The sequence below is a fragment of the Taudactylus pleione genome, unplaced genomic scaffold (assembly GCF_031769625.1).
Source record: "Taudactylus pleione unplaced genomic scaffold, aTauple2 ptg000123l, whole genome shotgun sequence".
NCBI lineage: Eukaryota > Metazoa > Chordata > Amphibia > Anura > Myobatrachidae > Taudactylus > Taudactylus pleione.
Window position 1 is genome coordinate 724,048 of NW_028284525.1, and position 27,834 is coordinate 751,881.

The following is a 27,834-nucleotide window of genomic DNA, read 5'->3' on the forward strand; positions in this document are numbered from 1 at the left end:
GAATCGGTGCAGTAGTAGTGGGATCGGTGTAGCAGTAGTGGGATCGGTGCAGTAGTAGTGGGATCGGTGTAGCAGTAGTGGGATCGGTGCAGCAGTAGTGGGATCGGTGTAGCAGTAGTGGGATCGGTGCAGTAGTAGTGGTATCGGTGCAGTAGTAGTGGGATCGGTGCAGTAGTAGTGGAATCGGTGCAGTAGGATCGGTGTAGCAGTAGTGGGATCGGTGCAGCAGTAGTGGGATTGGTGTAGCAGTAGTGGGATTGGTGCAGTAGTAGTGGTATCGGTGCAGTAGTAGTGGTATCGGTGCAGTAGTAGTGGAATCGATGCAGTAGTAGTGGGATCGGTGTAGCAGTAGTGGGATCGGTGCAGTAGTAGTGGAATCGGTGCAGTAGTAGTGGGATCCGTGTAGCAGTAGCGGGATCGGTGCAGTAGTAGTGGAATCGGTGTAGCAGTAGCGGGATCGGTGTAGCAGTAGCGGGATCGCTGTAGCAGTAGTGGGATCGGTTTAGTAGTAGCGGGATCGGTGTAGCAGTAGCTGGATTGGTGCAGCAGTAGCAGGATCGGTGCAGCAGTAGCAGGATCGGTGTAGCAGTAGCGGGATCGGTGCAGTAGTAGTGGAATCGGTGCAGTAGTAGTGGGATCGGCGTAGCAGTAGTGGGATCGGTGCAGTAGTAGTGGGATCGGTGTAGCAGTAGTGGGATCGGTGCAGTAGTAGTGGGATCGGTGTAGTAGTAGTGGGATCGGTGCAGCAGTAGTGGGATCAGTGAAGCAGTAGTGGAATCGGTGCAGCAGTAGTGGGATCGGTGTAGCAGTAGCGGGATCGGTGTAGCAGTAGCGGGATCGGTGCAGCAGTAGCGGGATCGGTGTAGCAGTAGTGGGATCGGTGTAGCAGTAGGGGGCATCCTATCAATGTCAATCATTGTGTATATCTCTGTGACAGCCTCAGGGTCTGATTCAGAGCCGGACGCTAGTTGCGCTCGCTTGTTCAGAAAAAGGGGCTGGCTATTTAAATTGGCCGTTCGCTCTTTGCGGTCTGTTGACGCCTCTATGTCTGAAAGAGCGAACAAAACATGCGCTCACTATTTTGTAAAGACGCCCTCTGGCCGCTCGCATCATACTTCATCTCCGCTATTTATTAGATTAATCGAGTACATCGAACGGCGTATGAACTGCTCGCTATTCTTGTGGTTGCATTTTCCTACCGCAATCATGCGAGCAGTTCAGGCTAAAAGACAACCAAGTGACGTGGTCGATGACGCTGCTTTGTTAATTATGCACACCCATAAAACGCCCGTTTTGACCCTTAAGCACGCCTGCGATCGGATCTCCACTCCCCGTTTTCAAGCACCTTCCCCTGTTACCGCCCACAAACGCCTCATCCTGTCACTCAAATTAGTAGGCATTCGCTATTTTGCGAGCATACGATTTTCGGCCGCACTGACTGGTTTGCGCATGCGTACTAAAACCCATACGCATGCGCAGATGTGCGAACATCGCTCGGAACGAACGAGCGGCCGCTTACGAGCGGCTCTGAATTAGACCCTCAGTCCCTACAATAAATAGTGAATGTCACAGGTGTTAGTGGCAGGAGTGTATATCATTATACCCAGCGGCTGTCACACTGTAACGTAGTATTACGCACGCACATACACCCGCAGTCACACACAGAACATGGCACATATCATTATACTCAGCGGCTGTCACACTGTAACATAGTATTACGCACGCACATACACCCGCAGTCACACACAGAACATGGCGCATATCATTATACTCAGCGACTGTCACACTGTAACGTAGTCTTACGCACGCACATACACCCGCAGTCACACACAGAACATGGCGCATATCATTATACTCAGCGGCTGTCACACTGTAACGTAGTATTACGCACGCACATACACCCGCAGTCACACACAGAACATGGTGCATATCATTATACCCTGCGGCTGTGACACTGTAACGTAGTTTTACGCACGCACATACACCCGCAGTCACACACAGAACATGGCGCATATCATTATACTCAGCAGCTGTCACACTGTAACGTAGTATTACGCACGCACATACACCTGCAGTCACACACAGAACATGGCGCATATCATTATACTCAGCGGCTGTCACACTGTAACGTAGTATTACGCACGCACATACACCCGCAGTCACACACAGAACATGGCGCATATCATTATATTCAGCGGGTGTCACACTGTAACGTAGTATTACGCACGCACATACACCCGCAGTCACACACAGAACATGGCGCATATCATTATACTCAGCGGCTGCCACACTGTAACATAGTATTACGCACGCACGTACACCCGCAGTCACATATAGAACATGGCGCATATCATTATACCCAGCGGCTGTCACACTGTAACGTAGTATTACGCACGCACATACACCCGCAGTCACACACAGAACATGGCACATATCATTATACTCAGCGGCTGTCACACTGTAACATAGTATTACGCACGCACATACACCCGCAGTCACACACAGAACATGGCGCATATCATTATACTCAGCGACTGTCACACTGTAACGTAGTCTTACGCACGCACATACACCCGCAGTCACACACAGAACATGGCGCATATCATTATACTCAGCGGCTGTCACACTGTAACGTAGTATTACGCACGCACATACACCCGCAGTCACACACAGAACATGGTGCATATCATTATACCCTGCGGCTGTGACACTGTAACGTAGTTTTACGCACGCACATACACCTGCAGTCACACACAGAACATGGCGCATATCATTATACTCAGCAGCTGTCACACTGTAACGTAGTATTACGCACGCACATACACCTGCAGTCACACACAGAACATGGCGCATATCATTATACTCAGCGGCTGTCACACTGTAACGTAGTATTACGCACGCACATACACCCGCAGTCACACACAGAACATGGCGCATATCATTATATTCAGCGGGTGTCACACTGTAACGTAGTATTACGCACGCACATACACCCGCAGTCACACACAGAACATGGCGCATATCATTATACTCAGCGGCTGCCACACTGTAACATAGTATTACGCACGCACGTACACCCGCAGTCACATATAGAACATGGCGCATATCATTATACTCAGCGGCTGTCACACTGTAACGTAGTATTACGCACGCACGTACACCCGCAGTCGCACACAGAACATGGCGCATATCATTATACTCTGCGGCTGTCACACTGTAACGTAGTATTATGCACGCACATACACCCGCAGTCACACACAAAACATGGCGCATATCATTATACTCAGCGGCTGTCACACTGTAACGTAGTATTATGCACGCACATACACCCGCAGTCACGCACAGAACATGGCGCATATCATTATACTCAGCGGCTGTCACACTGTAACGTAGTATTACGCACGCACATACACCCGCAGTCACACACAGAACATGGCGCATGTCATTATACTCAGCGGCTGTCACACTGTAACGTAGTATTACGCACGCACATACACCTGCAGTCACACACAGAACATGGCGCATATCATTATACTCAGCGGCTGTCACACTGTAACGTAGTATTGCGCACGCACATACACCCGCAGTCACACATAGAACATGGCGCATATCATTATACTCAGCGGCTGTGACACTGTAACGTAGTATTACGCACGCACATACACCCGCAGTCACACACAGAACATGGCGCATATCATTATACTCAGCGGCTGTCACACTGTAACGTAGAATTACGCACGCACATACACCCGCAGTCACACACAGAACATGGCGCATATCATTATACTCAGCGGCTATCACACTGTAACGTAGTATTACGCACGCACATACACCCGCAGTCACACACAGAACATGGAGCATATCATTATACACAGCGGCTGTCACACTGTAACGTAGTATTACGCACGCACATACACCCGCAGTCACACACAGAACATGGCGCATATCATTATACTCAGCGTCTATCACACTGTAACGTAGTATTACGCACGCACATACACCCACAGTCACACACAGAACATGGCGCATATCATTATACTCAGCGGCTGTCCCACTGTAACGTAGTATTACGCACGCACATACACCCGCAGTCACACACAGAACATGTCACATATCATTATACTTAGCGGCTGTCATACTGTAACGTAGTATTACGCACGCACATACACCCGCAGTCACACACAGAACATGGCGCATATCATTATACTCAGCGGCTGTCACACTGTAACGTAGTATTACGCACGCACATACACCCGCAGTCACACACATAACGTGGCGCATATCATTATACTCAGCGGCTGTCACACTGTAACATAGTATTACGCACGCACATACACCCGCAGTCACACACATAACATGGCGCATATCATTATACTCAGCGGCTGTCACACTGTAATGTAGTATTACACACGCACATACACCCGCAGTCACACACAGAACATGGCGCATATAATTATACTCAGCGGCTGTCACACTGTAACGTAGTATTACGCACGCACATACACCTGCAGTCACACACAAAACATGGCGCATATCATTATACTCAGCGGCTGTCACACTGTAACGTAGTATTACGCACGCACATACACCCGCAGTCACACACAACATGGTGCATATCATTATACTCAGCGGCTGTCACACTGTAACGTATTATTACACACGCACATACACCCGCAGTCACACACAGAACATGGCACATATCATTATACCCAGCGGCTGTCACACTGTAACGTAGTATTACACACGCACATACACCCGCAGTCACACACAGAACATGGCGCATATCATTATACTCAGCGGCTGCCACACTGTAACATAGTATTACGCACGCACTTACACCCGCAGTCACATATAGAACATGGCGCATATCATTATACTCAGCGGCTGTCACACTGTAACGTAGTATTACGCACACACATACACCCGCAGTCACACACAGAACATGGCACATATCATTATACTCAGCGGCTGTCACACTGTAACGTAGTATTATGCACGCACATACACCCGCAGTCACACACAAAACATGGCGCATATCATTATACTCAGCGGCTGTCACACTGTAACGTAGTATTATGCACGCACATACATCCGCAGTCACACACAACATGGTGCTTATCATTATACTCAGCGGCTGTCACACTGTAACGTATTATTACACACGCACATACACCCGCAGTCACACACAGAACATGGCGCATATCATTATACTCAGCGGCTGCCACACTGTAACATAGTATTACGCACGCACGTACACCCGCAGTCACACACAGAACATGGCGCATATCATTATACTCAGCGGCTGCCACACTGTAACATAGTATTACGCACGCACGTACACCCGCAGTCACATATAGAACATGGTGCATATCATTATACTCAGCGGCTGTCACACTGTAACGTAGTATTACGCACGCACATACACCCGCAGTCGCACACAGAACATGGCGCATATCATTATACTCAGCGGCTGTCACACTGTAACGTAGTATTATAGTATTATGCACGCACATACACCCGCAGTCACACACAGAACATGGCGCATATCATTATACTCAGCGGCTGTCACACTGTAACGTAGTATTACGCACGCACATACACCCGCAGTCACACACAGAACATGGCGCATGTCATTATACTCAGCGGCTGTCACACTGTAACGTAGTATTACGCACGCACATACACTTGCAGTCACACACAGAACATGGCGCATATCATTATACTCAGCGGCTGTCACACTGTAACGTAGTATTGCGCACGCACATACACCCGCAGTCACACATAGAACATGGCGCATATCATTATACTCAGCGGCTGTGACACTGTAACGTAGTATTACGCACGCACATACACCCGCAGTCACACACAGAACATGGCGCATATCATTATACTCAGCGGCTGTCACACTGTAACGTAGAATTACGCACGCACATACACCCGCAGTCACACACAGAACTTGGCGCATATCATTATACTCAGCGGCTGTCACACTGTAACGTAGTATTACGCACGCACATACACCCGCAGTCACACACAGAACATGGCGCATATCATTATACACAGCGGCTGTCACACTGTAACGTAGTATTACGCACGCACATACACCCGCAGTCACACACAGAACATAGCGCATATCATTATACTCAGCGTCTGTCACACTGTAACGTAGTATTACGCACGCACATACACCCGCAGTCACACACAGAACATGGCGCATATCATTATACTCAGCGGCTGTCACACTGTAACGTAGTATTACGCACGCACATACACCCGCAGTCACACACAGAACATGTCATATATCATTATACTCAGCGGCTGTCATACTGTAACGTAGTATTACGCACGCACATACACCCGCAGTCACACACAGAACATGGCACATATCATTATACTCAGCAGCTGTCACACTGTAACGTAGTATTATGCACGCACATACACCCGCAGTCACACACAGAACATGTCACATATCATTATACTCAGCGGCTGTCATACTGTAACATAGTATTACGCACGCACATACCCCCGCTGTCACACACAGAACATGGCGCATATCATTATACTCAGCGGCTGTCACACTGTAACGTAGTATTACGCACGCACATACACCCGCACTCACACACAGAACATGGCGCATATCATTATACTCAGCGGCTGTCACACTGTAACGTAGTATTACGCACGCACATACATCTGCAGTCACACACAGAACATGGCGCATATCATTATACTCAGCGACTGTCACACTGTAACATATTATTACACACGCACATACACCCGCAGTCACACACAGAACATGGCACATATCATTATATCCAGCGGCTGTCACATTGTAACGTAGTATTACGCACGCACATACACCCGCAGTCACACGCAGAAGATGGCGCATATCATTATACTCAGCGGCTGTCACACTGTAACGTAGTATTACGCACGCACATACACCCGCAGTCACACACAGAACATGGCGCATATCATTATACCCAGCGGCTGTCACACTGTAACGTAGTATTACGCACGCACATACACCCGCAGTCACACACAGAACATGGCGCATGTCATTATACTCAGCGGCTGTCACACTGTAACGTAGTATTACGCACGCACATACACCCGCAGTCACACACAGAACATGGCGCATATCATTATACACAGCAGCTGTCACACTGCAACGTAGTATTGCGCACGCACATACACCGGCAGTCACACACAGAACATGGCGCATATCATTATACTCAGCGGCTTTCACACTGTAACGTAGTATTACGCACGCACATACACCCGCAGTCACACACAGAACATGTCACATATCATTATACTCAGCGGCTGTCATACTGTAACATAGTATTATGCACGCACATACACCCGCAGTCACACACAGAACATGGCACATATCATTATACTCAGCGGCTGTCACACTGTAACGTAGTATTACGCACGCACATACACCCGCAGTCACACACAGAACATGGCGCATATCATTATACTCAGCGGCTGTCACACTGTAACGTAGAATTACGCACGCACATACACCCGCAGTCACACACATAACATGGCGCATATCATTATACTCAGCGGCTGTCACACTGTAACGTAGTATTACGCACGCACATACACCCGCAGTCACACACAGAACATGGCGCATATCATTATACACAGCGGCTGTCACACTGTAACGTAGTATTACGCACGCACATACACCTGCAGTCACACACAGAACATGGCGCATATCATTATACTCAGCGGCTGTCACACTGTAACGTAGTATTACGCACACACATACACCCGCAGTCACACACAACATGGTGCATATCATTATACTCAGCGACTGTCACACTGTAAAGTATTATTACACACGCACATACACCCGCAGTCACACACAGAACATGGCACATATCATTATACCCAGCTGCTGTCACATTGTAACGTAGTATTACGCACGCACATACACCCGCAGTCACACGCAGAACATGGCTCATATCATTATACTCAGCGGCTGTCACACTGTAACGTAGTATTACACACGCACATACACCCACAGTCACACACAGAACATGGCGCATATTATTATACCCAGCGGCTGTCACACTGTAACGTAGTATTACACACGCACATACACCCGCAGTCACACACAGAACATGGCGCATATCATTATAGTCAGCGGCTGTCACACTGTAACGTAGAATTACGCACGCACATACACCCGCAGTCACACACAGAACATGGTGCATATCATTATAGTCAGCGGCTGTCACACTGTAACGTAGTATTACGCACGCACATACACCAACAGTCACACACACAACATGGCGCATATCATTATACTCAGCGGCTGTCACACTGTAAAGTAGTATTACGCACGCACATACACCCGCAGTCACACACAGAACATGGCGCATATCATTATACACAGCGGCTGTCACACTGTAACGTACTATTACGCACGCACATACACCCGCAGTCACACACAGAACATGGCGCATATCATTATACTCAGCGTCTGTCACACTGTAACGTAGTATTACGCACGCACATACACCCGCAGTCACACACAGAACATGGCGCATATCATTATACTCAGCGGCTGTCACACTGTAACGTAGTATTACGCACGCACATACACCCGCAGTCACACACAGAACATGTCACATATCATTATACTCAGCGGCTGTCATACTGTAACGTAGTATTACACACGCACATACACCCGCAGTCACACACAGAACATGGCGCATATTATTATACCCAGCGGCTGTCACACTGTAACGTAGTATTACACACGCACATACACCCGCAGTCACACACAGAACATGGCGCATATCATTATAGTCAGCGGCTGTCACACTGTAACGTAGAATTACGCACGCACATACACCCGCAGTCACACACAGAACATGGCGCATATCATTATACTCAGCGGCTGTCACACTGTAACGTAGTATTACGCACGCACATACACCCGCAGTCACACACACAACATGGCGCATATCATTATACTCAGCGGCTGTCACACTGTAAAGTAGTATTACGCACGCACATACACCCGCAGTCACACACAGAACATGGCGCATATCATTATACACAGCGGCTGTCACACTGTAACGTACTATTACGCACGCACATACACCCGCAGTCACACACAGAACATGGCGCATATCATTATACTCAGCGTCTGTCACACTGTAACGTAGTATTACGCACGCACATACACCCGCAGTCACACACAGAACATGGCGCATATCATTATACTCAGCGGCTGTCACACTGTAACGTAGTATTACGCACGCACATACACCCGCAGTCACACACAGAACATGTCACATATCATTATACTCAGCGGCTGTCATACTGTAACGTAGTATTACACACGCACATACACCCGCAGTCACACACAGAACATGGCACATATCATTATACTCAGCAGCTGTCACACTGTAACGTAGTATTATGCACGCACATACACCCGCAGTCACACACAGAACATGCCACATATCATTATACTCAGCGGCTGTCATACTGTAACGTAGTATTACGCACGCACATACACCCGCAGTCACACACATAACATGGCGCATATCATTATACTCAGCGGCTGTCACACTGTAACATAGTATTACGCACGCACATACCCCCGCAGTCACACACAGAACATGGCGCATATCATTATACTCAGCGGCTGTCACACTGTAACGTAGTATTACGCACGCACATACACCCGCAGTCACACACAGAACATGGCGCATATCATTATACTCAGCGGCTGTCACACTGTAACGTAGTATTACGCACGCACATACACCTGCAGTCACACACAGAACATGGCGCATATCATTATACTCAGCGGCTGTCACACTGTAACGTAGTATTACGCACGCACATACACCCGTAGTCACACACAGAACATGGCACATATCATTATACCCAGCGGCTGTCACATTGTAACGTAGTATTACGCACGCACATACACCCGCAGTCACACGCAGAACATGGCGCATATCATAATACTCAGCGGCTGTCACACTGTAACGTAGTATTAGGCACGCACATACACCCGCAGTCACACACAGAACATGGCGCATATCATTATACCCAGCGTCTGTCACACTGTAACGTAGTATTACGCACGCACATACACCCGCAGTCACACACAGAACATGGCGCATGTCATTATACTCAGCGGCTGTCACACTGTAACGTAGTATTACGCACGCACATACACCCGCAGTCACACACAGAACATGGCGCATATCATTATACTCAGCGGCTGTCACACTGTAACGTAGAATTACGCACGCACATACACCCGCAGTCACACACATAACATGGCGCATATCATTATACTCAGCGGCTGTCACACTGTAACGTAGTATTACGCACGCACATACACCCGCAGTCACACACAGAACATGGCGCATATCATTATACACAGCGGCTGTCACACTGTAACGTAGTATTACGCACGCACATACACCTGCAGTCACACACAGAACATGGCGCATATCATTATACTCAGCGGCTGTCACACTGTAACGTAGTATTACGCACACACATACACCCGCAGTCACACACAACATGGTGCATATCATTATACTCAGCGACTGTCACACTGTAAAGTATTATTACACACGCACATACACCCGCAGTCACACACAGAACATGGCACATATCATTATACCCAGCTGCTGTCACATTGTAACGTAGTATTACGCACGCACATACACCCGCAGTCACACGCAGAACATGGCTCATATCATTATACTCAGCGGCTGTCACACTGTAACGTAGTATTACACACGCACATACACCCACAGTCACACACAGAACATGGCGCATATTATTATACCCAGCGGCTGTCACACTGTAACGTAGTATTACACACGCACATACACCCGCAGTCACACACAGAACATGGCGCATATCATTATAGTCAGCGGCTGTCACACTGTAACGTAGAATTACGCACGCACATACACCCGCAGTCACACACAGAACATGGTGCATATCATTATAGTCAGCGGCTGTCACACTGTAACGTAGTATTACGCACGCACATACACCAACAGTCACACACACAACATGGCGCATATCATTATACTCAGCGGCTGTCACACTGTAAAGTAGTATTACGCACGCACATACACCCGCAGTCACACACAGAACATGGCGCATATCATTATACACAGCGGCTGTCACACTGTAACGTACTATTACGCACGCACATACACCCGCAGTCACACACAGAACATGGCGCATATCATTATACTCAGCGTCTGTCACACTGTAACGTAGTATTACGCACGCACATACACCCGCAGTCACACACAGAACATGGCGCATATCATTATACTCAGCGGCTGTCACACTGTAACGTAGTATTACGCACGCACATACACCCGCAGTCACACACAGAACATGTCACATATCATTATACTCAGCGGCTGTCATACTGTAACGTAGTATTACACACGCACATACACCCGCAGTCACACACAGAACATGGCGCATATTATTATACCCAGCGGCTGTCACACTGTAACGTAGTATTACACACGCACATACACCCGCAGTCACACACAGAACATGGCGCATATCATTATAGTCAGCGGCTGTCACACTGTAACGTAGAATTACGCACGCACATACACCCGCAGTCACACACAGAACATGGCGCATATCATTATACTCAGCGGCTGTCACACTGTAACGTAGTATTACGCACGCACATACACCCGCAGTCACACACACAACATGGCGCATATCATTATACTCAGCGGCTGTCACACTGTAAAGTAGTATTACGCACGCACATACACCCGCAGTCACACACAGAACATGGCGCATATCATTATACACAGCGGCTGTCACACTGTAACGTACTATTACGCACGCACATACACCCGCAGTCACACACAGAACATGGCGCATATCATTATACTCAGCGTCTGTCACACTGTAACGTAGTATTACGCACGCACATACACCCGCAGTCACACACAGAACATGGCGCATATCATTATACTCAGCGGCTGTCACACTGTAACGTAGTATTACGCACGCACATACACCCGCAGTCACACACAGAACATGTCACATATCATTATACTCAGCGGCTGTCATACTGTAACGTAGTATTACACACGCACATACACCCGCAGTCACACACAGAACATGGCACATATCATTATACTCAGCAGCTGTCACACTGTAACGTAGTATTATGCACGCACATACACCCGCAGTCACACACAGAACATGCCACATATCATTATACTCAGCGGCTGTCATACTGTAACGTAGTATTACGCACGCACATACACCCGCAGTCACACACATAACATGGCGCATATCATTATACTCAGCGGCTGTCACACTGTAACATAGTATTACGCACGCACATACCCCCGCAGTCACACACAGAACATGGCGCATATCATTATACTCAGCGGCTGTCACACTGTAACGTAGTATTACGCACGCACATACACCCGCAGTCACACACAGAACATGGCGCATATCATTATACTCAGCGGCTGTCACACTGTAACGTAGTATTACGCACGCACATACACCTGCAGTCACACACAGAACATGGCGCATATCATTATACTCAGCGGCTGTCACACTGTAACGTAGTATTACGCACGCACATACACCCGTAGTCACACACAGAACATGGCACATATCATTATACCCAGCGGCTGTCACATTGTAACGTAGTATTACGCACGCACATACACCCGCAGTCACACGCAGAACATGGCGCATATCATAATACTCAGCGGCTGTCACACTGTAACGTAGTATTAGGCACGCACATACACCCGCAGTCACACACAGAACATGGCGCATATCATTATACCCAGCGTCTGTCACACTGTAACGTAGTATTACGCACGCACATACACCCGCAGTCACACACAGAACATGGCGCATGTCATTATACTCAGCGGCTGTCACACTGTAACGTAGTATTACGCACACACATACACCCGCAGTCACACACAGAACATGGCGCATATCATTATACACAGCGGCTGTCACACTGCAACGTAGTATTACGCACGCACATACACCCGCAGTCACACACAGAACATGGCGCATATCATTATACTCAGCGGCTTTCACACTGTAACGTAGTATTACGCACGCACATACACCCGCAGTCACACACAGAACATGTCAGATATCATTATACTCAGCGGCTGTCATACTGTAACGTAGTATTATGCACGCACATACACCCGCAGTCACACACAGAACATGGCACATATCATTATACTCAGCGGCTGTCACACTGTAACGTAGTATTACGCACGCACATACACCCGCAGTCACACACAGAACATGGCGCATATCATTATACTCAGCGGCTGTCACACTGTAACGTAGAATTACGCACGCACATACACCCGCAGTCACACACATAACATGGCGCATATCATTATACTCAGCGGCTGTCACACTGTAACGTAGTATTACGCACGCACATACACCTGCAGTCACACACAGAACATGGCGCATATCATTATACTCAGCGGCTGTCACACTGTAACGTAGTATTACGCACACACATACACCCGCAGTCACACACACAACATGGTGCATATCATTATACTCAGCGACTGTCACACTGTAACGTATTATTACACACGCACATACACCCGCAGTCACACACAGAACATGGCACATATCATTATACCCAGCGGCTGTCACATTGTAACGTAGTATTACGCACGCACATACACCCGCAGTCACACGCAGAACATGGCTCATATCATTATACTCAGCGGCTGTCACACTGTAACGTAGTATTACACACGCACATACACCCGCAGTCACACACAGAACATGGCGCATATCATTATACCCAGCGGCTGTCACACTGTAACGTAGTATTACACACGCACATACACCCGCAGTCACACACAGAACATGGCGCATATCATTATAGTCAGCTGCTGTCACACTGTAATTTAGTATTACACACGCACATACACCCGCAGTCACACACAGAACATGGCGCATATCATTATAGTCAGCTGCTGTCACACTGTAACGTAGTGTTATGCACGCACATACACCCGCAGTCACACACAGAACATGGCACATATCATTATACTCAGCGGCTGTCACACTGTAACGTAGTATTACACACGCACATACACCCGCAGTCACACATAGAACATGGCGCATATCATTATACTCAGCGGCTGTCACACTGTAACGTAGTATTACGCACGTACACCCGCAGTCACACACAGAACATGGCGCATATCATTATACTCAGCGGCTGTCACACTGTAACGTAGTATTACGCACGCACGTACACCCGCAGTCACACACAGAACATGGCGCATATCATTATACTCAGCGGCTGTCACACTGTAACGTAGTATTACGCACGCACATACACCCGCAGTCACACACAGAACATGGCGCATATCATTATACCCAGCGGCTGTCACACTGTAAAGTAGTATTACACACGCACATACACCCGCAGTCACACACAGAACATGGCGCATATCATTATAGTCAGCTGCTGTCACACTGTAATTTAGTATTACACACGCACATACACCCGCAGTCACACACAGAACATGGCGCATATCATTATAGTCAGCTGCTGTCACACTGTAACGTAGTGTTATGCACGCACATACACCCGCAGTCACACACAGAACATGGCACATATCATTATACTCAGCGGCTGTCACACTGTAACGTAGTATTACACACGCACATACACCCGCAGTCACACACAGAACATGGCGCATATCATTATACTCAGCGGCTGTCACACTGTAACGTAGTATTACGCACGCACGTACACCCGCAGTCACACACAGAACATGGCGCATATCATTATACTCAGCGGCTGTCACACTGTAACGTAGTATTACGCACGCACATACACCCGCAGTCACACACAGAACATGGCGCATATCATTATACTCAGCGGCTGTCACACTGTAACGTAGTATTATGCACGCACATACACCCGCAGTCACACACAGAACATGGCGCATATCATTATACTCAGCGGCTGTCACACTGTAACGTAGTATTACGCACGCACATACACCCGCAGTCACACACAGAACATGGCGCATATCATTATACTCAGCGGCTGTGACACTGTAACGTAGTGTAACGCACGCACATACACCCGCTGTCACACACAGAACATGGCGCATATCATTATACTCAGCGGCTGTCACACTGTAACGTAGTATTACGCACGCACATACACCCGCAGTCACACACAGAACATGGCGCATATCATTATACTCAGCGGCTGTCACACTGTAACGTAGTATTATGCACGCACATACACCCGCAGTCACACACAGTACATGGCGCATATCAGTATACTCAGCGGCTGTCACACTGTAACGTAGTATTACGCACGCACATACACCCGCAGTCACACACAGAACATGTCACATATCATTATACTCAGCGGCTGTCACACTGTAACGTAGTATTACGCACACACATACACCCGCAGTCACACACAACATGGTGCATATCATTATACTCAGCGACTGTCACACTGTAACGTATTATTACACACGCACATACACCCGCAGTCACACACAGAACATGGCACATATCATTATACCCAGCGGCTGTCACATTGTAACGTAGTATTACGCACGCACATACACCCGCAGTCACACGCAGAACATGGCTCATATCATTATACTCAGCGGCTGTCACACTGTAACGTAGTATTACACACGCACATACACCCGCAGTCACACACAGAAAATGGCGCATATCATTATACCCAGCGGCTGTCACATTGTAACGTAATATTACGCACGCACATACACCCGCAGTCACACGCAGAACATGGCTCATATCATTATACTCAGCGGCTGTCACACTGTAACGTAGTATTACACACGCACATACACCCGCAGTCACACACAGAAAATGGCGCATATCATTATACCCAGCGGCTGTCACACTGTAACGTAGTATTACACACGCACATACACCCGCAGTCACACACAGAACATGTCACATATCATTATACTCAACGGCTGTCACACTGTAACGTAGTATTACGCACACACATACACCCGCAGTCACACACAACATGGTGCATATCATTATACTCAGCGACTGTCACACTGTAACGTATTATTACACACGCACATACACCCGCAGTCACACACAGAACATGGCACATATCATTATACCCAGCGGCTGTCACATTGTAACGTAGTATTACGCACGCACCTACACCCGCAGTCACACGCAGAACATGGCTCATATCATTATACTCAGCGGCTGTCACACTGTAACGTAGTATTACACACGCACATACACCCGCAGTCACACACAGAAAATGGCGCATATCATTATACCCAGCGGCTGTCACACTGTAACGTAGTATTACACACGCACATACACCCGCAGTCACACACAGAACATGGCGCATATCATTATAGTCAGCGGCTGTCACACTGTAACGTAGAATTACGCACGCACATACACCCGCAGTCACACACAGAACATGGCGCATATCATTATACTCAGCGGCTGTCACACTGTAACGTAGTATTACGCACGCACATACACCCGCAGTCACACACAGAACATGGCGCATATCATTATACACAGCGGCTGTCACACTGTAACGTAGTATTACGCACGCACATACACCCGCAGTCACACACAGAACATGGCGCATATCATTATACTCAGCGTCTGTCACACTGTAACGTAGTATTACGCACGCACATACACCCGCAGTCACACACAGAACATGGCGCATATCATTATACTCAGCGGCTGTCACACTGTAACGTAGTATTACGCACGCACATACACCCGCAGTCACACACAGAACATGTCACATATCATTATACTCAGCGGCTGTCATACTGTAACGTAGTATTACGCACGCACATACACCCGCAGTCACACACAGAACATGGCACATATCATTATACTCAGCAGCTGTCACACTGTAACGTAGTATTATGCACGCACATACACCCGCAGTCACACACAGAACATGTCACATATCATTATACTCAGCGGCTGTCATATTGTAACGTAGTATTACGCACGCACATACACCCGCAGTCACACACATAACATGGCGCATATCATTATACTCAGCGGCTGTCACACTGTAACATAGTATTACGCACGCACATACCCCCGCAGTCACACACAGAACATGGCGCATATCATTATACTCAGCGGCTGTCACACTGTATCGTAGTATTACGCACGCACATACACCCGCAGTCACACACAGAACATGGCGCATATCATTATACTCAGCGGCTGTCACACTGTAACGTAGTATTACGCACGCACATACACCTGCAGTCACACACAGAACATGGCGCATATCATTATACTCAGCGGCTGTCACACTGTAACGTAGTATTACGCACGCACATACACCCGCAGTCACACACAACATGGTGCATATCATTGTACTCAGCGACTGTCACACTGTAACGTATTATTACACACGCACATACACCCGCAGTCACACACAGAACATGGCACATATCATTATACCCAGCGGCTGTCACATTGTAACGTAGTATTACGCACGCACATACACCCGCAGTCACACGCAGAACATGGCGCATATCATTATACTCAGCGGCTGTCACACTGTAACGTAGTATTAGGCACGCACATACACCCGCAGTCACACACAGAACATGGCGCATATCATTATACCCAGCGGCTGTCACACTGTAACGAAGTATTACGCACGCACATACACCCGCAGTCACACACAGAACATGGCGCATGTCATTATACTCAGCAGCTGTCACACTGTAACGTAGTATTACGCACGCACATACACCCGCAGTCACACACAGAACATGGCGCATATCATTATACACAGCGGCTGTCACACTGCAACGTAGTATTACGCACGCACATACACCCGCAGTCACACACAGAACATGGCGCATATCATTATACTCAGCGGCTTTCACACTGTAACGTAGTATTACGCACGCACATACACCCGCAGTCACACACAGAACATGTCACATATCATTATACTCAGCGGCTGTCATACTGTAACGTAGTATTATGCACGCACATACACCCGCAGTCACACACAGAACATGGCACATATCATTATACCCAGCGGCTGTCACATTGTAACGTAGTATTACGCACGCACATACACCCGCAGTCACACGCAGAACATGGCGCATATCATTATACTCAGCGGCTGTCACACTGTAACGTAGTATTAGGCACGCACATACACCCGCAGTCACACACAGAACATGGCGCATATCATTATACCCAGCGGCTGTCACACTGTAACGAAGTATTACGCACGCACATACACCCGCAGTCACACACAGAACATGGCGCATGTCATTATACTCAGCGGCTGTCACACTGTAACGTAGTATTACGCACGCACATACACCCGCAGTCACACACAGAACATGGCGCATATCATTATACACAGCGGCTGTCACACTGCAACGTAGTATTACGCACGCACATACACCCGCAGTCACACACAGAACATGGCGCATATCATTATACTCAGCGGCTTTCACACTGTAACGTAGTATTACGCACGCACATACACCCGCAGTCACACACAGAACATGTCACATATCATTATACTCAGCGGCTGTCATACTGTAACGTAGTATTATGCACGCACATACACCCGCAGTCACACACAGAACATGGCACATATCATTATACTCAGCGGCTGTCACACTGTAACGTAGTATTACGCACGCACATACACCCGCAGTCACACACAGAACATGGCGCATATCATTATACTCAGCGGCTTTCACACTGTAACGTAGAATTACGCACACACATACACCCGCAGTCACACACATAACATGGCGCATATCATTATGCTCAGCGGCTGTCACACTGTAACGTAGTATTACGCACGCACATACACCCGCAGTCACACACAGAACATGGCACATATCATTATACCCAGCGGCTGTCACATTGTAACGTAGTATTACGCACGCACATACACCCGCAGTCACACGCAGAACATGGCTCATATCATTATACTCAGCGGCTGTCACACTGTAACGTAGTATTACACACGCACATACACCCGCAGTCACACACAGAACATGGCGCATATCATTATACCCAGCGGCTGTCACACTGTAACGTAGTATTACACACGCACATACACCCGCAGTCACACACAGAACATGGCGCATATCATTATAGTCAGCTGCTGTCACACTGTAATTTAGTATTACACACGCACATACACCCGCAGTCACACACAGAACATGGCGCATATCATTATAGTCAGCTGCTGTCACACTGTAACGTAGTGTTATGCACGCACATACACCCGCAGTCACACACAGAACATGGCACATATCTTTATACTCAGCGGCTGTCACACTGTAACGTAGTATTACACACGCACATACACCCGCAGTCACACATAGAACATGGCGCATATCATTATACTCAGCGGCTGTCACACTGTAACGTAGTATTACGCACGTACACCCGCAGTCACACACAGAACATGGCGCATATCATTATACTCAGCGGCTGTCACACTGTAACGTAGTATTACGCACGCACGTACACCCGCAGTCACACACAGAACATGGCGCATATCATTATACTCAGCGGCTGTCACACTGTAACGTAGTATTACGCACGCACATACACCCGCAGTCACACACAGAACATGGCGCATATCATTATACTCAGCGGCTGTCACACTGTAACGTAGTATTACGCACGCACATACACCCGCAGTCACACCCAGAACATGGCGCATATCATTATACTCAGCGGCTGTAACACTGTAACGTAGTATTACGCACGCACATACACCCGCAGTCACACACAGAACATGGCGCATATCATTATACTCAGCGGCTGTGACACTGTAACGTAGTGTAACGCACGCACATACACCCGCTGTCACACACAGAACATGGCGCATATCATTATACTCAGCGGCTGTCACACTGTAACGTAGTATTACGCACGCACATACACCCGCAGTCACACACAGAACATGGCGCATATCATTATACTCAGCGGCTGTCACACTGTAACGTAGTATTATGCACGCACATACACCCGCAGTCACACACAGAACATGGCGCATATCATTATACTCAGCGGCTGTCACACTGTAACGTAGTATTATGCACGCACATACACCCGCAGTCACACACAGAACATGGCACATATCATTATACTCAGCGGCTGTCACACTGTAACGTAGTATTATGCACGCACATACACCCGCAGTCACACACAGAACATGGCGCATATCATTATACCCAGCGGCTGTCACACTGTAACGTAGTATTACACACGCACATGCACCCGCAGTCACACACAGAACATGGCGCATATCATTATACCCAGCGGCTGTCACACTGTAACGTAGTATTACGCACGCACATACACCTGCAGTCGCACACAGAACATGGCGCATATCATTATACTCAGCGGCTGTGACACTGTAACGTAGTATTACGCACGCACATACACCCGCAGTCACACACAGAACATGGCGCATATCATTATACCCAGCGGCTGTCACACTGTAACGTATTATTACACACGCACATACACCCGCAGTCACACACAGAACATGGCACATATCATTATACCCAGCGGCTGTCACATTGTAACGTAGTATTACGCACGCACATGCACCCGCAGTCACACGCAGAACATGGCTCATATCATTATACTCAGCGGCTGTCACACTGTAACGTAGTATTACACACGCACATACACCCGCAGTCACACACAGAACATGGCGCATATCATTATACCCAGCGGCTGTCACACTGTAACGTAGTATTACACACGCACATACACCCGCAGTCACACACAGAACATGGCGCATATCATTATAGTCAGCTGCTGTCACACTGTAATTTAGTATTACACACGCACATACACCCGCAGTCACACACAGAACATGGCGCATATCATTATAGTCAGCTGCTGTCACACTGTAACGTAGTGTTATGCACGCACATACACCCGCAGTCACACACAGAACATGGCACATATCATTATACTCAGCCGCTGTCACACTGTAACGTAGTATTACACACGCACATACACCCGCAGTCACACATAGAACATGGCGCATATCATTATACTCAGCGGCTGTCACACTGTAACGTAGTATTATGCACGTACACCCGCAGTCACACGCAGAACATGGCGCATATCATTATACTCAGCGGCTGTCACACTGTAACGTAGTATTACGCACGCACGTACACCCGCAGTCACACACAGAACATGGAGCATATCATTATACTCAGCGGCTGTCACACTGTAACGTAGTATTACGCACGCACATACACCCGCAGTCACACACAGAACATGGCGCATATCATTATACTCAGCGGCTGTCACACTGTAACGTAGTATTACGCACGCACATACACCCGCAGTCACACACAGAACATGGCGCATATCATTATACTCAGCGGCTGTCACACTGTAACGTAGTATTACGCACGCACATACACCCGCAGTCACACACAGAACATGGCGCATATCATTATACTCAGCGGCTGTGACACTGTAACGTAGTGTAACGCACGCACATACACCCGCTGTCACACACAGAACATGGCGCATATCATTATACTCAGCGGCTGTCACACTGTAACGTAGTATTACGCACGCACATACACCCGCAGTCACACACAGAATATGGCGCATATCATTATACTCAGCGGCTGTCACACTGTAACGTAGTATTATGCACGCACATACACCTGCAGTCACACACAGAATATGGTGCATATCATTATACTCAGCGGCTGTCACACTGTAACGTAGTATTATGCACGCACATACACCCGCAGTCACACACAGAACATGGCACATATCATTATACTCAGCGGCTGTCACACTGTAACGTAGTATTACGCACGCACATACACCCGCAGTCACACACAGAACATGGCGCATATCATTATACCCAGCGGCTGTCACACTGTAACGTAGTATTACACACGCACATGCACCCGCAGTCACACACAGAACATGGCGCATATCATTATACCCAGCGGCTGTCACACTGTAACGTAGTATTACGCACGCACATACACCTGCAGTCGCACACAGAACATGGCGCATATCATTATACTCAGCGGCTGTGACACTGTAACGTAGTATTACGCACGCACATACACCCGCAGTCACACACAGAACATGGCGCATATCATTATACCCAGCGGCTGTCACACTGTAACGTAGTATTACACACGCACATGCACCCACAGTCGCACACAGAACATGGCGCATATCATTATACTCAGCGGAAGCTGTTAGTGCGTCCTGCTCACATCACTGTGCGAATAAGACGCATTTGAAGGAAACAAGTAGCATGGCGAGACGCTCAGCGCTGCATACACTGAGGTAGATACCCTATGTTGGTGGCGGGTATGTATTCTCCTTAGAACGATCCGGGTACCTGAGACGTTGCTGGCTATAACATAATCTAGGCTTCTTTACTTTATTTATTGGCTTAGCTATAGCAAGCTTGCTCGAGGGATTATTGATCCTGGGGTCTTATGAGCAGGGACCCTCCACCCATTAGGTTCTCACCCTGCTGTTTCCTGATCTCCTGTCTGTCCGCATTTTGAGATACAGGCAGCGACTTTGACCCCATCTGTCTGGCACAGATCACTGATTGCTCCTCCTGAGAATTGTATCTTTCTATAAGTTCTATAAGTTTCCTCAGTTTGGTTTATGCTCCTGTTATGTCTGTTTCATCCCTTTACTATATATTCATATTCTATTGTTATTTATCCTATTGTAACTCTTCAATGGCACTGTGCCTATGCTTATAATAATAGTAATAATAATAATAACTGCAGAAGTCCTGTGCCAGGACCAGGGTATCGGGCAGGGGAGTCTTATGAAAAGAGGGGGCCCATGTGCAGTCTGTGAGCGGACCCCATCCCCACTGCCAGAGCAATCCTACTGCACTTGTGCAAACTGTATGTGTGGGAAGATGTCGCCGGCGTCATTCTCATGAAATTTTCATTTAATTTCCTTGTTCCCCCCAATGGCGATGCCTCTGAGGGTGTTCCAGTCATCTTAGTGACTCACATTGGCCACACAGATCACGGTACGCAGGCGTTCTCAGCGAAGGGCCATCCTGGCGGCTTCCACCAAGAACAGACTTGAAGAGCCAAGGACCCTTCATCGAACTCACATGGGCGGCTCTGACGGTGTAGCTGCCAGGATTGTAGACTGTAAAGGACTCTCTGTACGTAGGCTTCAATTTCTCATTGTTCCATAAGGACCGGGCTGTACTTTGGGCCATTCCCCCTTTTCAGCCTAAAGTGGTTCCTAGAGTAGTTTTCCCCTCTGCAATGTGATCCCTCCCTCCTACATTCTGTGCATGTGCTCAGGACAGTAAGTGCTTATGATGACAGGGCAAGTTATATCCACAAGACGGATGATCTTCTATGATGCTCAGGTTCTATTCCGGGGGGGGGGCTTTCTACTCCTGGAAACCTCAGGGCTTATTCTGCCGGGTCAGTGAGTGTCTCCTGGACGGGAGGCATGGGGCTATGGTTTAGCAGCTGTGTAGGGCCACCACCTAGTCACCTGTGCATATCATCGCACCACTTCCCCCTGGCCTACACAGCCTTAGAGGCAGCTTGGAGGATGTTCCCAAATTATGTCCAGTGTCCCCCAATTGAGGACTGAGGCCCTGATTCAGAGCCGGATGCCTCCTGGCCGCTCGCATAGCTGTGGGTGACCACCCACAGCTATAGCGAGTGGCCAGAAAGATGGTCGCGATGGTCAAGACCATCGCGACCATCGGGCTTGCGTCGAGACCCTTGTGGTAGGGTCTCGTGGCAGCAAGCCCCAGAGAGATTTCGGCTCTAACAGAGCCGAAATCTCTCCCACTGACATCACTCGTGATCACTCGTGATGTCAGTGGGGCCGCCCCCAAACGGAGGGAACACCTCCGTTTGGGCAGCCACTCCCCCGGCCCGCCCACCGAAGGGGGCGTGCTGTCACTCAACATCGACAGCACGCCCCCTTTGGTACGAGACCCGGAGCGACGGTTTGCCCGTCGCTATCCGGGTCTCGCGCATGTGCATGACGGAGCAGGCTCTGTCGTGCACATGCGCACTGGGCCACCATCGACCCGCTTGTGAGCGCATGACGCTCGCGTGCGAGTCTGAATCAGGCCCAGAGAGCAGAGTATTTTACGCTAACACTAAATCCTTTTCTTTGTGCCAATGGGCACTCACCTGTTCCGCTCCTTATCGCCTTCCCCTCTGTCCTCTCCTGTGGGGTTCTCTGATAAACCTAACTGCTGGCTTCTGTCAGGTGTGGGGTGATAAGGGGGGTGGGAGGCACGGATACATAATGAAGAGTTACAGCGCCCAATCTCCACCGCACCCACTATATCCCAATGTCTTTCCAGTGTCCTCAATGGACTCACAGACAAGGATTTAACATAAGTATTAACCCTGTTATCTATATAATAAATGAGAAAGCATGTCTGTCTGTCTGTCTATTTGTCCTTTATGCACGGCCAGATTTTTGTACCGTTTTCCACCAAATTAGGCAGGGTGGTGTAGTTTGACCAGGATTAGGTTTTTGCCTAGGTTTGAACTTTGTCAGGGCCACACACACTCACACAATCCCTAAAAACGGGGACACTCCCAAAAACCTTTGTGAAAGCTACAAAAGTATCCTTTTAACCTCAGTCTGAGCAAACTTGATGACTCATGCAAGTTCATATTAAATCCAAAGTTAGTCCTTTAAATGACCATTTATATTAGTCAGCCCTCTGTGTTTGCATGCAAGAACATAGCTAGAACTTTGGGGACCACATAGCAAGATCTTAATGGGCTCCTCCAGAAGTAAAAAAAAAACACACATACATTTGCCCCCACACAGAACCCATTCAGGTTAAGCCACTCAGTAGTACCCCTTATACCATGCAGCTTTAGTGTCTCTTATACATATGCCAAACAGTAGTGCCCCTTACACTACACAGTAATGCCCCTTACACATTATGCCACACAGTAATGCCCCTTACACATTATACCACACAGTAATGCCCTTTACAGATTATGCCACATAGTAGTAGTGCCCCATATAATACATTATTTCACACAATAGTAGTGCCCCTTACATATTATGCCACGCAGTAATGGCCCTTATACTTTATGCCCCACCAGCAACTCAGCTCCCTGTCTTACTCCAGCAACCTCTCGCCTCCTCCTGTTTGCCATCAGCAGCCAGCAGGTGTGGATTAGGTGCTGGGCTGCCAGCTAATTACAGCTGACGCACCGGAAGGCAGCAGCAGACATGGACAGACAACGCTGGCACAATTTGAATCTGGCACCGGTCGCGAGCTCTGATTGGCTCGCGACTGGTGGCGCTGTCTCTCCATGTCTGTACGCCAGAGCGCCAGCTGTAATCAGCTGGTGGGCCGGCACTAAGTCAACACCGCTGCCACCCGGACCCCCCTCAGCGGCCCTGACTGGACCAGCCCACCTTTTGTGTGTGACTGGGTGCAGGGGGAGCGGCGGGCCACAGTCGCAGCTCGGGCACCATACCAGCCACACCCCTTGCACCCACGGTAGTTATGGCACTGTGTGCATGCATGTTATCACACATTACAGTCATTCTCAGGATGAATGGGGTTATAGGCGAGGACTACGTAAACGAGTAAAGGCTGCAGGTGTACTTCAGGGTCCAGTCTTCAACCCGGGCAACGCAGAGTATCCCAGATAGTATATTATAGACTAATCCCGGGCAACGCAGAGTATCCCAGCTAGTATATTATAGACTAATCCCGGGCAACGCAGAGTATACCAGCTAGTGTATTATAGACTAATCCCGGGCAACGCAGAGTATCCCAGCTACTATATTATAGACTAATCCTGGGCAAAGCAGAGTATCCCAGCTAGTATATTATAGACTAATCCTAGGCAACGCAGAGTATCCCAGCTACTATATTATAGACTAATTCCAGGCAACGCAGAGTATCCCAGCTAGTATATTATAGACTAATCCCGGGGAATGCAGAGTATCCCATCTTGTATACTATAGACTAATCACGGGCAACGCTGAGTATCCCAGCTAATATATTCTAGACTAATCCCGGGCAACGCAGAGTATCCCAGCTAATATATTATAGACTAATCCCGGGAAACGCAGAGTATCCCAGCTAGTATATTATAGACTGATCACGGGGAATGCAGAGTATCCCAGCTAGTATATTATAGACTAATCCCGGGCAACGCAGAGTATCCCAGCTAGTATATTATAGACTAATCCCGGGCAACGCAGAGTATCCCAGCTAGTATATTATAGACTGATAACGGGGAATGCAGAGTATCCCAGCTAGTATATTATAGACTAATCCCGGGCAACGCAGAGTATCCCAGCTAGTATATTATAGACTAATCCCGGGCAACGCAGAGTATCCCAGCTAGTATATTATAGACTAATCCCGGGCAACGCAGAGTATCCCAGCTAGTGTATTATAGACTAATCCCAGCTACTGTAGTTTAACATTACAGAAAACTGGGGTGAAGAATGATGAAGCTAGAGACACGTTATGTCAGTAATATTATCTCTGCTCCTGTATGGAATAAAACCTCCATAAAACACAGTTCCTGTGGGTGCTGATATAAGTAGCACAGACAGGTGTATATGTCTATAATGTAGTATATACTGTATGTCCAGCACTGAGCTCAGTGACAGGATTTATATGTGAATAATGGGTACGCCCTGTTTCTGTTCTTCCCCAGACAATGATAACAGCACAGCCGGCCAGTCACCAGCCCCAACCGCATCCCTCTACTACAAAGAGAGATATTATGAAGAGATTGAGCACAAGCGCAAGATCCGCAGACGCCGCACCAGGTGACAGACGGCCGCCATTTCTCTTGTACAGACTGACATTGTGTTATTTTGTATTTTATTGTTCTGCTCCGCAGAATGAAGCTGAGACACACAGTTGGGCTCACTCAGAGTTGGACATAAATCATTTAGGTGCTTATGCATTAGCATTTGTATACTCTGTACTGTATGATGTATGCTCACCACATACGTGTCACCGGTGTCTCCTTACACCAGGGGCGCAGGACAGGCCAAACACAGACAGAGTACAGTCACGTACAGGGCCGAATTAAGGTCTTTTGGGGCCCCTGGGTAACAAACTTGTGGGGGCCCCTATATACCACCGTTTCTCGTCACCCTAGGATTTTTTCTCTATCTATTCACCTTAATGCCCCTCTTGCAATGCCCACTGTAGAAGTGCCCCTTATGCAATATTCACCCAGTAATGGTCCCCCCTATACAGTGCTCCTTATACAGTGCCCCCAATAGTAGTCCCCCCTATACAGTGCCCCCAGTAGTAGTCCCCCCTATACAGTGCCCCCAGTAGTAGTCCCCCCATTCTCTGCCCCCAGTAGTAGTCCCCCCCTATACAGTGCCCCTACGAAGCAGCCAATGAGAGTCTGTGTGACTCTCATCGGCTGCTGTAACATACACACAGCTGCCGCCGGCTGTGTGTATGTCACTGTGTAGTGTGGCCGTGCTCACTGCGCGGTCTACACTACACTAGCGGAGGGGACAATAGTGGCGGGTGAAGACAGCGCACCGCTGCTAGTGGGGGCCCCTCTGTGTGTGGGGACCCAGGGACGATCGCCTCTGTCGCCCCCCCTTAATCCGGCCCTGAACGAGCGAACAAAACTTGCGGTCGTTTTTTGGGAAACTATGCCCCCTGGCCGCTCGCATCCTACGTCATGTCCGCTATTTATTAGATTA

The 27,834-nt window shown here is 48.3% G+C and overlaps 1 pseudogene; it reads left to right on the forward strand.

Annotated features, from left to right (window-relative positions):
* Positions 1-27,834, forward strand: part of LOC148523985 (vang-like protein 1) — a 113,022-nt pseudogene that overhangs the window by 30,879 nt on the left and 54,309 nt on the right.